The sequence below is a fragment of the Plecotus auritus genome (assembly GCF_963455305.1).
Source record: "Plecotus auritus genome assembly, chromosome: 9".
Classification (NCBI taxonomy): domain Eukaryota; kingdom Metazoa; phylum Chordata; class Mammalia; order Chiroptera; family Vespertilionidae; genus Plecotus; species Plecotus auritus.
In genome coordinates this window covers 52,302,848-52,315,134 of record NC_137783.1, presented here as the reverse complement: position 1 = coordinate 52,315,134, position 12,287 = coordinate 52,302,848, and the positions used below count along the sequence as shown (strand labels likewise).

Below are 12,287 nucleotides of genomic sequence, written 5' to 3'. Positions count from 1 at the left end.
GGGCTTCGAGGAGGTTCCCTGTTCTGTTCCACACACTGCCGGCCTTGGCTACACTTACCTTCCCAGGCAGCCCCAGGGCCCAGCCCAGTCAAAGCATCACACACCCAGAGCCCGTCCCAGGGCTCCCACCAGGAGGCACTAGGGACCCACAGGTGCTTCCCAGCCAAGGCCTGCAGGTCCAGCAGAGGGTACCCCTTTCTTCTCCCTTGAGTCTGGATTTTCTCTGCCTTCTCTCAGAAAGAGGGGCTCCCTCAGCCCAGCAACTCAGTGAGATTCTTGGGGGATCTCCCCACACACCTGTCCATCACTCCTGGGGATTGACAGCCTGTTTGCTAGGGCTGCCCCTGATGGGCTAAGAGGAGGGGCCAAGGCCAGCCCCATGATGGACTTCTGCCTGTTGCCCACAGCACCCAGCACAGGGCTTGCAGGTATGAGCCCCTAGAACGTTTGCTGGGTGAACGAATGAGCAGTGATGGGAAGTGTGGTGTGAAACAGATGCAGATCAGAGAACACAGAGGTTAACACTTGCACAGTGCTTACCACGTCCATACCGGGTCCAGCTCTACAGACACTATTTATATAGCAAACCCATTTAGTCTCCGCAGCAGTTCTATAAAGTAATGTCATTCCCATTTCACAGAGGCTCAGAGACGGAAGTCACCTGCCCAGTGTTAGAAAGTGGCAGAGCTGATTGAGTGCCGGCCCTGGGCTCCAGGATCTACACGCTGTCCACAGCGTGTCCTGGAGAGCAGACCCGCAGAGGCTGCAGACAGAGGTTTCCCCAAGGGCCGTAGGCCCCGCCCCCAGGGTCTGTTTTAATTGGTCTGGGTGGGCTGTCTTTCTAAGCTGCTCTGGCTCCCATGTGGGCAGGGGCTGAGAATCCCTGGCCAGCCCCACCCTTACTCTGCAATGGGGAAACTGGTTCGGAGAGGGAGGAGACACGCCCAAGGTCTCCCTGCACGTTGGGGAGGAGAAGCCTGTAATCTGAAGTTCAGTCCCCTGACTTCTCCATCGTGGGCTTTAAGCTCATAGCAACAGTGCACCATCCCTGCAGCCAGCCGCCACGGTGCAGATGTGGGTGGGAGAGCTGAGGCAGACAAGAGCAGGGAAGCTAGAACAGTACGTAGCCAGATGACACACAGGCCCAGCCATTCCTGACTCATGGCCACCCATCCTGTGACTCCACCCACCACCAATGTCCCCACCCTGGCTTCTACCCCACAGCCCACTGCAGCCACCAGTCACCTCCCATTTCGGACCAGAAAGCCACAGAGGGAGGAAGAAGCAATGGGGCCCCACCCAGGGCTGGGTGGGAAACCCAGACTACCCCGAGCTGGGGGTGGGGGGAGGACAACTCTGGGACACGCAGAGGAAGCGGCACCGGTGCTGACCCCTGCCCCTCCCTGCAGTACCGCATTCTCCAGCCTGTGCTAGCCCCCGCCCTGTGGACCACGGGTCTACAGGAGGAAAACTGAGGCCTGCCGAGCCCAGCTGGCACTGACACCCACCTGGGCCAACTTCCGTAGCCACGTGATTCCCCACACCTGGATGAGCATGCCAGGCTTTCCCACTGCCAGTTCCTCTCCCTGAGAATGCATTACCCCTCTGTCCAAGAACCTTCCATGGCTTCCACTGTCTACAAGGTTCAGCTTTAACTCTTCAGCCTCATATACAAGGCCCCAGTCTGACTTCGACCTATAACCTTGCCCTACACGTCTGTGTCTCGACCTCTGTATCCGATGCCTGGAATGCCCTGGTCCGTGTGGCCTGACACACTGGGAAAGAAATTAACATGCACCAGGGGCCACAGGGGTTCAGAGCCTGTTCCCAGGGTCTCCAGGACTCCTCACAGATCCTTACGACACTGGCTCTGAAAGGCAGATGCAGACTGAGGTTGAGCTGTCACCACCCACAGAGAGGAACTTGGGTTGCTGGGACCTATGGTCTCCCTGTCGCTGACAAGCTTCCGGCTGGCCCACGAGCTCAGGGTGGCGCCGAGTCTGTGTTAACCATCCAAAGTCATGGCGACTTGGGTCTACTCACCTTGGTGTCCTGACTCTCCCTTCAGGCCCCTTGAGAAAACAGCTAATCCTGGGCTTTAGCCCCAGCTGACACTAAGCTGGGTTTGGGCTGGGGGCTGCCCAGGGGGAGGTGTCATGGATCAGACATGCTACATAGTTGTGGGGGCCAAGGGCACTGATTCTGGGGCCAGCTGCCCAGTGCAAAGCCCAGTGTAGCCACCCTGGGCAGGTCGATTCACCTCTCTGTGTCTGTTTCCTACTCTGTGGGCAACAGGAGGAGTGACCTCCCGGAGTCGCTGTGATGACCATGAACTTCTGTAAGGAAAGTACGAGAGCAGCCCCTCCATGGGGTGCTGTCCTAGCGTTTGGAGCATTAAGTATTACTACCCTGTTCCTCCCTGCACCTTAGGTTCAACACCACAACCAAAGGAAACCCCAAGGCCTCAGAGCACCTACTGGAAGGAGGAGGAGGGTGGCAGGAGCTGTCCCTTAGCACTGCTCTCTCCAGCCCCAGCCACAGGCCTGCTAACCTGGCCCACATGCCTAATGGCAGCAGAGGGATCTCCAATGCCCCACCTCCAGCTCCAGAGGAGGAAAAAACGAGGGCTCCTTCCTGGACAGAGGTACCCAGCTTTGCCCCTGTGTTGTCAGCGATGGAATGACCCAGAGAGGGGCCATGCCAGCATCACCCTGTCTGCCACGGAGACACCAGCAGGCACCCATGTCTCTCTCCCTGCTTGGGGATCATCATGGACAAAGTGCCCTTGGCTGGGATGTGTGACAGGAGTCTGGGCAGTTAATCCCAACCTGGTTGTCCTTAAAGGATACAAAATTCACCCTACCCCAACCCTTTATCCATGGGATGCTCGCAGCTGGGCAGAGCTTCTTTCTCTGGCCTTTCTTTCTACAGATGAGGCCAGAGGGGTTGAGTGACTTGCTCAAGGGACCAGCAAGCTGGTGGTAGATCCTAGACCCTAAACCCCGTTCTCTGGGCTCCCAGGCCTAGCCCCACTTAGAGCTTCTCTCTCCAGGCCCATAAAGGTGACTGGCTGTCTGGGAGAAGATAAGTCATCAGCATGTGTGGGGTGAGGAATGGGTGTGGGCCCAGAGCTTCCACCAGCGGGAGGGGGTCAGAACAGGTCAGGGGCAGGGCCGCCCAGAGCTGAGGTCCCGCTTCCTCTCTCAAGAGGGCATGATTCCTGGCAGCAGCTCCCACGGGAAATAGTAGAAGCGCCACCCTTGGGAACATGGGGTGGGACGGGGGGTGCCTGGGCAGAGTTTCCTGTTGTGGGGGCGGTGGCCACTTACTGAGGCCCAGTGACCTATGTGGCTGTGGCCCTGGGGCCAGGCCAGCATTGGGTTTCGCCTCATCCCTGGCTCAGACCCAGTTCACCCTGAGTCCCATCCTCCAGGCCCGCCCTGGTTTCCTGTCCCATAGGTCCCACCCAGCCTGGGAGGCAGGGAGGGCCCCGTGGAGCCTCCTCAGAAGTGCCAAAGTTTTCTGGAGCAGGAGTGGGCAGGCCGCTCTGGCCTGCTCGGTGGCCTCTGACCTCTGATCTCGACCTCCAGCGATTTGTTTTCTAGCAGGAGTCCTTGGCAGAAGTACCAAGGGTGTTTTCCTAGTAACTCACAACTTCAGACACAGCTGAACAGGATCAGCTCCCTGCCCGCCCCAAGCAGTCGGATCACTGCTCCCCCAACTCTGGGCAGAGGGACAGGGTCATTTTTGAGCCGTGACGAAGGGACTAGGACAAGGGGATAAGCTGAAGTGGGACCCATTTCAGGCCTCCAAGGCAGGACATCCTAGTGGTCAGAGATGAGCAGCTGTGTGGCAGGTCCTGCAGAGGGGTGGCATCCCAGCCGGGCAGCACAGCCCCCACACTAGGGACAAGGTGACATCAAATCCTCAGAGCAAGACCCCTTCATCCCACCCAACTTCACATGCCTGGGTCCTTAAAGTGCCAGCAGTCTGGGTGGGATGGAAGCTTGGCCCAGGGTGCTGTGGGGCCACCCATGGTCTGCGCCTCAGGAGCTGGGATCACCTGTCCTCCAGGGGGATATGCTGGGAGTGGAGAGGTTAGTGGCCTGGCCCAGTGAGAGGGAGAGGTTTGGACAGAGGCCCTCCCCTGCTTTCCTAGGGCACTGGCTATAGGAGGTCGTGGCAGCTCAGGTCTCTCTCAGGGCTGCTCTGGAAACAGGTGCCTCAGAAAGCACTGCCAGGGAGAGCAGGACCCCTCCAGCTGCCTGTGGGCCCTCCATGGACAAAAGCCTCTTGTAGCTCAGTTTGGGGATGAGTGCAGATGGGAGATATTTTGGGGCTGAATGGGCTGGTCTTATCTGAAAGCACCCCAGGGACAGGGGCAGAGCTGTGTGGTTCAGGGCTCCCGCCTGTACCATGGGCACCTCAAGAACCTCCCCATGAAGGCTGACAGCCAAACTCACAGTAGTCCCCGGGGCCATGCTGCGAAGGTAGGGCTGCCCAGCGCAGGACACTGCCCACACTACTCCAATTGAACAGGTGCTGGGCAGTCTGCGGACTCCGCTGAGCTTCTGCCTGGAGGGAGCAAGGTGGACCACAGAGCCAGACTTGAGAGAGGCTCGGTCAGGAGGCTAAAGGCCTGAAGTGAGCAGGGTGGACCACAGAGCCAGACTTCAGCCCCACTGGGCGGTCAGGGCACAAGTTACCAGGAAGAGTTTCTAAGACAGCCATGTGCAGTACTGAGCCTCTTGACCCTGGGGGCATGCAAGGCCAGGCCAGGACACTCGGGCCTAGGCAGCCTTCTGGAACGCTAGCCCAGTAGCTTATAGCCACCCCAGGCCAGAATCCACATGTTGTCATGGGTGGCAGGATGGCTGCCCTGTGTCACCAGCTCAGTCACTGGCCACCAGCTCCAACCCTTTTCCATAAGGGAGCTTCCCAGTTGGAATAGTCTTGAGCTCAGGAGCCAAGCCCAGTAGTACACCCTCAAATCTATCACAAGCAAGACCAGGTCTTCCCACGCTCTATATGCTCAGACACCAGCCGACCTGGGGAAAAGTATGCCTAAGTTTCCCAAGAACCCAGGGCAACCTGTGGGGTCTGCTAACCCTGACCCCCACCCCATGATTGCCCCTCTCCTGGGCCTCACCTTACCCTGGACCCGCAGCCCTGGAGATGCTGCTTGAGGTGGGCTTGGCAGGGCACATGTGTCTCACTGAGCACAGGCCTGGCACAGACTTGGCTGCCAGGAATGGTTTGTCAAAGGAGAGGGGGACGCACAGACACAGGATGGGCCCTCAGAAGCATGGACCCAAGGCCACTACAGCCCCCTCCTCCACCAGGCCCGAGGGGCACTGTGCCCTTACAGCTAAGCCACACCACATAGGCCAGGAAAACCTGGAGGAAGGCAGAAGGATACCTGCCATTTCTCCTGAGGCTCTGCTGCCCAGAGGGGCTTGGGGAGGCCCCAGAAGTCTCTGCGCTCTGCTGTTATCTGTTTGGGAAGTCTGGCTCCAGCTCCTACCGCTCTGAAGGAAGGGGACCCTGGGACCTGAGCCCCAGCTGCTCAGCCTACAAGGGACTCAGTGACATCTCTCCCCCTTGCCTGCCACCCTCTACTCAGCTCTAGGGTTCAGTGGAATGGCAGTAGTGGGCCGATCTGCCTTAGGGCCAGGGTCTTTGCTCTATGAAAAATGGTCCTGCCCCTCCGACAGGAGGAAAGCATGTCAGGGGTATGGGATTCTGACAACCCTATGCCCCAGCCCAGCACAGGTCCTGACACACAGTAGGTGCTCCATCTGTTGACTTAAGCAGAGGCTTGCTGGACACATGAGGGAAGGCCTGACGTGGGCTTTCCTGCTGAGGGGTCAGGGCTCAGCAGCCACTCCAGGGGACACGACAGACAATGGCCATGCCCACATGTGCCCCTCTCTCTGGCCAGGGCTCTGCCTCTTTGAGCTCCCCTTGGACAGAGAGTGCCTGCCCTCTCTGTTTCAGGGCTGGGAGCGTTCTCTGTAGTCAGCAAGTCTAATACCTTTTCTTGACAGGTGGAGGTGGGGAGGGCCAGGGAGAGCAGGGGATCAGAGCAGGGCCATTCCCAGGCCAGGCCTCCTCACACTAAATCCAGAGGCCCAAGAACTGTATGCCCCGCTCAGGGCTGCCCTCTGTCCCCGCGATCTTCATGATGCTTCCCACGCCTGTGTGGCCCCCTCCCCTGGCTCCATGTCTTAGCTGCCTGGCTACAGCCAGCCTGAACTGCTTACTTAAACAAACAGGGAAAGTGGCCACGTGACTGGCTAAGGTTTCCTAGACCAGGGACACACACACACACACACACACACACACACACACACACACACACTCACGCACGCACACACGCACACGCACACTCGCTGCAGGTCAGGTGGTTATGTGGCCCAGCAGGGCAGGGCCTGGGCCAGCTCAGGTTTCTTGTCTCTGAAGGACAAGTGATTGGCCTGCCTTTCCTCACCCAAAAGAATGCCTTCTCCAAACACTTGTTTTCTGCTTCCTGGTCACGCCAGGGACGTGCTGGATGGGAATGGGGGGGAGTGCGGGGAGAAGGGGGAGTGGAGGGAAGGACACACGCCTCCTGGCCCTCGGTCTGGTGTTTTCCTTCCGCCCTCCCCACCCAGAGGGCAGATGCCTGCTGGGAAACTGTGTGGCCCAGCGGCTCTCACGCAGGGAGAATCCAGAGCCCAGAACTCGGATGTGGGGCAGGAGGGGAGCCGAGGTTAGACAGGCCTGTCAAGGCCTTGCACCCGGAGTAGCGGTTTGGCAGTTGGACTCCACAGCCCAGCTCCGGGGCGTCCAGGGAACGAGAAAGGTGGAGAAGGGAGCTTCTAGTCCACCTGACAGAGCAGGATGCCTTTGGTCTGCTGTTTGGGAAAGGTCTGGCCATGTGACTGGCTACGGTTTCCTAGACCAGGGTCTTGAGGGCTGCTCTAGCTTTGGGGGGGGTCTATGCCTCGGATGCCCCCACAGACTGGCAGCCTGTCATCATAGCCCTGAGGCGAGCCTCCGAAAGGAGAAGGAACCCACCTCACCTGGCAGGCAGGACTGAGACCTGTTCCAGGTGGACCATGCACCAGCTCTGTGGGGGGGAAGAGGGAGGGCATCTGAGTGGCTTCCATCCTGCCCTGTCCTCAGGCCAGACCCCGACCCTAGCAGCAGCACTACAGAGGCGCCTTGGGCAGGGCACGAGGAAGTGAGGGGCATGGCCAGAGTTCCCAAATAAGAACCAAGCCCCTCTTCTATGCTGTCTCATTACGTTCTCAACCACAGCCCTACGAGGCGGTCATGTTGTCACCCCATTTACAGACGGGGGATCAGCAACCCGACAGCCACGGTTGGTAAGGGTTGGATCAGGAGCTGCACCCAGAGAGTCCAGCTCTGGCATTCGTGTCCTACCAGTTCCCGGGGTACCAGAGGCCGGCGCCTGGACAGGGCTGGGCACAGAGCTCTAAGCAGGTACCCTGGGTCAGGCCCTCATTCTCCAGGGACGCACACCCAGCCAGCCCCACCTCCTCCTCCGCCTGTCCCACCACTCGGAGCAGCCCTGGCACATGGCTTTGTGAAGGGCTCTAGGATGGAAGAGGAAGAGGTGCAGACATAAAAGAGAAGAAAATGTGGGGAAGGGGAGAACGTGGGGTACAAACAAGAACAGAGAGAGAGAGCTAGGGTGGGGTGGGAGATAGTGGAGAAAAATCGGAAATGGAAGAAGAGCAAGAGTGAAAGAGAGAAGGAGTAACAGGGAAATGGAGAGAGAAGATGGGAGAAACAGCACTGGGAAAGAGGGCAGGAAGGAGGGAGGGAGGAAGGAGAGGGGCAGGAAAAACAAAGCCAGAGAGAACAGAGGTGAACAGAAGGGAAGAAGGAGCAGCTCGAGAGGAAGAAGGGAAGGAAGGAAAGGAGAGGAGGTGGGAGGTGACCCATAGGGAAGGGCCAGAGCATGAAGCGAGCAGGAGCGAAGGAGAAAGACAGACAGGCAGAGGGAGGTCAGGGCAGGAGAGGGCCTTGGTAAAGGGAGAGACAGAGAGAAAGCACAGCCGCCCACCGAACATTAAATACCTAACAGGAGATGACAAATCAAATGGGAATTACTGCGGTAAAAACATAATTAGAAACTTGATTGAAGTTAAACAGAATTTACATAACACTGCAAATTAACTTACATGGAAACTATTCACGGAGAAGGCAATGAAAAGGCATTTCATTAGTAATCTATATTTAAACAATAGGCACAATGGAGCCTTCTGATGAGGAACTTGGTGCCTTCAATCTGAGCGAATGCCAAAGGCCAGGGGGGAACAGAAGGCAGTGGGTGCTCCAAGAGGAAGCCGGCAGGGTCCAGGTCGGGTGGGTGGGGGTGGGTGGACACAGTAAGCCAAATCAGATTCTGGTGTAGGTTCTGCCCTTGACTTGCTGTGTGGCCATGGCCTAGTGTCTTACCTTCTCTGGCCCTCTGTTTCCTCATCTACAAAATGAGGAAGCTAGAAAACTGGTTTATGTGAAGGTGCCTGCAGGGCCAGATCTTGTAGAAGAGTCCGGGAGATGGCAGAGGGCAGCGGGCAAGAGTGCTTAGGATTCAGACAGACCTAGTTCACAGCTCCACCACACCACCAATTAGCTCTGGCATCATGCAAGCTTCGTCCTCTCTGGCCCTGATTTACTCATCTGTTCAATGGGGATAAGTCCACTCGTGTCCAACGTCACACAGGCAGGGGGAGGATTTAGGGAGATATCGGTGGGGACAGGCTTAAAGAAAAGTGAGTCTAAGGCACAGGATTACTTGTCCCATCCGCGGGGCACACTAATGAGATTACCAGGGCATCCTGCCATGGAGCATGCATCATCCAAGCAGCTTCCCTGAGCTCCCCCACCCAGTCCCCGAAGCAGCCAGAAGCAGATATCCCTGAGGGACTCAGGGGTCACAAAGTCCCTGCTGGGCTCCCTCCTAGTCTCAGTGTGGGGAAGTCTCCCAAGCCTCCCCGACACCCTAGTCCCATCATCCTCTGGCGGTCGGGCTGGTCCGTGCCCCTGCAAATCCCCAGCGGTGTGGTGTGCATGCTCCTCCCACCCTCATCCCACCTGAAGCACCACGCTGAGCACTTGCCCATCCTATCCTCAAGGCTGGTTCAGGGACAGGAGCCTCTCACAGCCTCCGTGAATGAGCCAGGCCCCTCCTTCCACTGAGAGCTGAGTGTGAAGTGAGAAACACAGCAGACGCACAAGGACGGACACCTTCCCCCGACCCCCAACGCACACACCTGCCCACCAAAGGCAGAGTGCTCGGCTACTCTAACTGCTGAGCATCAGCAGGCAGCTCTGATGAGCACTCACAGTCCACGAAGTTTCTACAGTTTCTTTTTAAGATCAAGGATCCAGACAGTGCTTAGGGATTCAATAGGGAGGTGTTGGGTGCCCTTCCCCCTGCAGGCAGCCACCTCTAGAGCCAGTGTTTTCAGACAAGCACTCTAGGCAAGGGGGAGGCCTCAGGGGCCCAAGAGCCCCAGAGGGGAGGGAGGAGGTCAGGAGAGGGAGGAGGTCAGGAGAAGGAGGGGAAGCTTCTTAAAAGCAAGTGCAAAGTATGCAGACCTCAGGGCAAGAGGTTCGGCTAAGCCCAAGGAATGCCCACCAGAATGACAGGGAGGGTCCTGCACATGAGCAAACCCACAGCCCAGCCAGACACCCATGAGCCTGGGCCAGGTGTGGAAGCTGCTCTGGTCCCTTCTTCCTCTCTACCACCTCTCTCCACACATTGCTCATTTCATTGAGGCCTCTGAGCCTTCATTAATGCTGTTCTCTCTGCCTGAGGCGTCCTTTCCCTTTTTGCCAGCAAAATCTTCCCCATCCATGAAGAGCCCGCTGTCTCAGTTCTCCTCCCTCTCTGGCTACACCTTCTCGGTCTGCTTACTGCCCACCCCTCTCCTTCTCTCCCTCTAGGGGCTGGGTGCCCGGTGACAGTGACACAGACTCAGGCTGTGGTCTGCTCTAGCTCCACTCCCTCCCGCAACAGCATCCATACACGACAGCTACCACATATGTATCTCCAGTCGGGATGCACGCTGCCTCCCAGACTCATCCATCCGACTGCCTGCTCAACCCTTCCACTTGGAAGTTTCAAAGCCATTGCAAAGGTCACTTGTCTAAACACAGCTCCTCGCTTCTTTCAGCCTCCCCTGCCGTCAGCCCTGGCTGAGTAAACGGACCGTTTCTGCTCTGCCAGGGCTCCAGTCTCACACCCAAGAGCCTTCCTCGACTCTCCCTCTCTTCACTCATCCTCTACCTCTAATCCACCGGCCGCAAGATCTTTAAATTATATTCAGACTTCAATGGCTTCTCACCACCTCTCCCCCTACCGCTGCCACCCCTGCCTGGATGTGGCCCGCAGCCTCCCCCCCATCCCCGGTCTCCCCTCTTGCCCATCTACATAAGGGGGTCCCCAGGCTCTCTCTGCCTTCTCCTTCTACCTCCCACTTCACTCCAGCCTCGTGACTTCTCTGCCACTTCCTTGAGTACCCCAAGTGCACCCCAGTCCCTACCTCCTTGGGTTCAGGTCTCTGTTCCAATGCCACCTGGTCAGAGGCCTCCCTTGACCATCCTTTGTCAAAGATCACTTTACTCCACCTGCAAACGCAGTTACTTTACTTAGTTAACTTCCCTTATTGAAATTTAGCATCACCGGACATGTTAGATACCACGTTCGGAGTATTTATTGTCGATTTCTGCTCATGAGAATGGAAGCGCCGTGAGGAAAGGGAATTTTGTCAGTTTTATTCCCTGCTGTCTCCAAAACATCAAGAAGTTCCCAGCTCGGAGACTTTCCCAGGAAACATTGGGGCATGAATAAGTGAACAGTGCCTCTTCCCCTGGGAAGCCTTCCCCGAATGCCTGCCTGCAGAGCCGGCACACGGCCCCTCCCCGTGCAGGCAGACACTACGCAGGCCTTGAGCACTGAGCTTATGGAGGTGGGTCTGGCTCTGGGACCAGGTGTCCCCCTCCATCGCTGATTGCACTTTTTCAGGGCAGGGCTGTATCTGATCGTCTTCAAAAGCCAGCCCTCAGCGTGGGCTGGGCCTGGTGTAAGCGGTGAGTGAATTAATGAGTAAAGAGATGGTTAGAAGAGTGGGTGGATGGGTAGGTGAGCATATGGACAGATGAAGGAGTAAATGGAAGGATGGTTGGATGGGAGGATGGAGAGACAGCTAGATGGCTAGGTGAGTGGATAAGAGGTGGGTGGATGGATAGGTCCACCACAGGCACACAGGTAAGACTGGCAGTTAGTTGCATGGGATCGATAGCTGGACTTCTCTGGGGAGGACAGGCCAGACCAGTGCAATGCAATCAAAGTGTAGAAGCTGATATGGCAAATGGGATACAGCAGAGCTGCTCCAATGTGGCCAGAGCTGGCTGCGGACCCTTGGCAAGCCCATTAACTTCCCTGTGCCTTGGTCTTGTGGTCTAAAAATACAGGTAACAATTCTTACGCAGAGAAATCCCTTTGGAGTTTAAATACTACCACAGCCACAGCTCCAGCTCCAGTGAGATGCCTCTCAGCCAAGTCTGCATTAGGAACCCTCTTCCCAAGCCCTGAGTGGCCCTGCTGACCTCGTGGCCTCAATGCTACTCCCACCAGAGCCGGGAACCCTGATTCAGAGTTCTCAAGAATTAGGAGACCAATTTTAGAAATGGACAAACTGAAGCCCAGCAGTACTTTGTGCTGGACACACAAGGAGTTGCAAGAAGCCTGCAGCCTGGGTCAGGAAAGGCTGGGGAAAAAGACTGGCCACCTCGCCTCTGGCCAGGTCTCAGGAGAAGGTACAGTGGCCTGGGCATCAGGGCACCGGGGATCTGGTGTTACCTTTTTAGGTCTGGCAGCGGAGTGATGGACCTCGGCTCTTTTCACACCCCTCGCAGCATTGGCCTGACGCCAACGGCCTCCTCCTCTTCCTGGGGACACAAGAGAGACGGACACGTGTGAGCGGCCAGGGACAAAGACAGCCGCCCACGGCCTCCCACCTCTGCTCCCACCGCTGGCTACTATGGGTGCTTCTTGGGCCACTTATGCAGCTCCCCAGCCTGCACACGCCAAGCCAACGCCTCCTAGCAGGAGTCTTAAAAATTTGTTCAATATATCTGTTTTGCTTCTTCCGGGGCTCAGGGGCTTTGTGCTGTCTTTTTCTTCCTGGTGAGAAAAGCAGAGAGCCGTGGCCTCCCTGTGCGGCCCCCTGTGCGCCCAGGCAGGGGGACAGGAGAAGTGGCGGGTA

At 57.3% G+C, this 12,287-nt stretch overlaps 1 protein-coding gene across 3 annotated transcripts in view; it reads right to left on the bottom strand.

Annotated features, from left to right (window-relative positions):
- ZMIZ1 (zinc finger MIZ-type containing 1) overlaps positions 1 to 12,287 on the bottom strand; it is a 222,102-nt gene that overhangs the window by 146,548 nt on the left and 63,267 nt on the right. For all 3 annotated transcript variants that reach the window (XM_080642496.1, XM_080642497.1, XM_080642498.1), the window contains exon 3: positions 11,882 to 11,970. The gene's annotated coding sequence lies outside the window, so the exon portion shown is untranslated. The remainder of the gene's footprint in view (positions 1 to 11,881; positions 11,971 to 12,287) is intronic.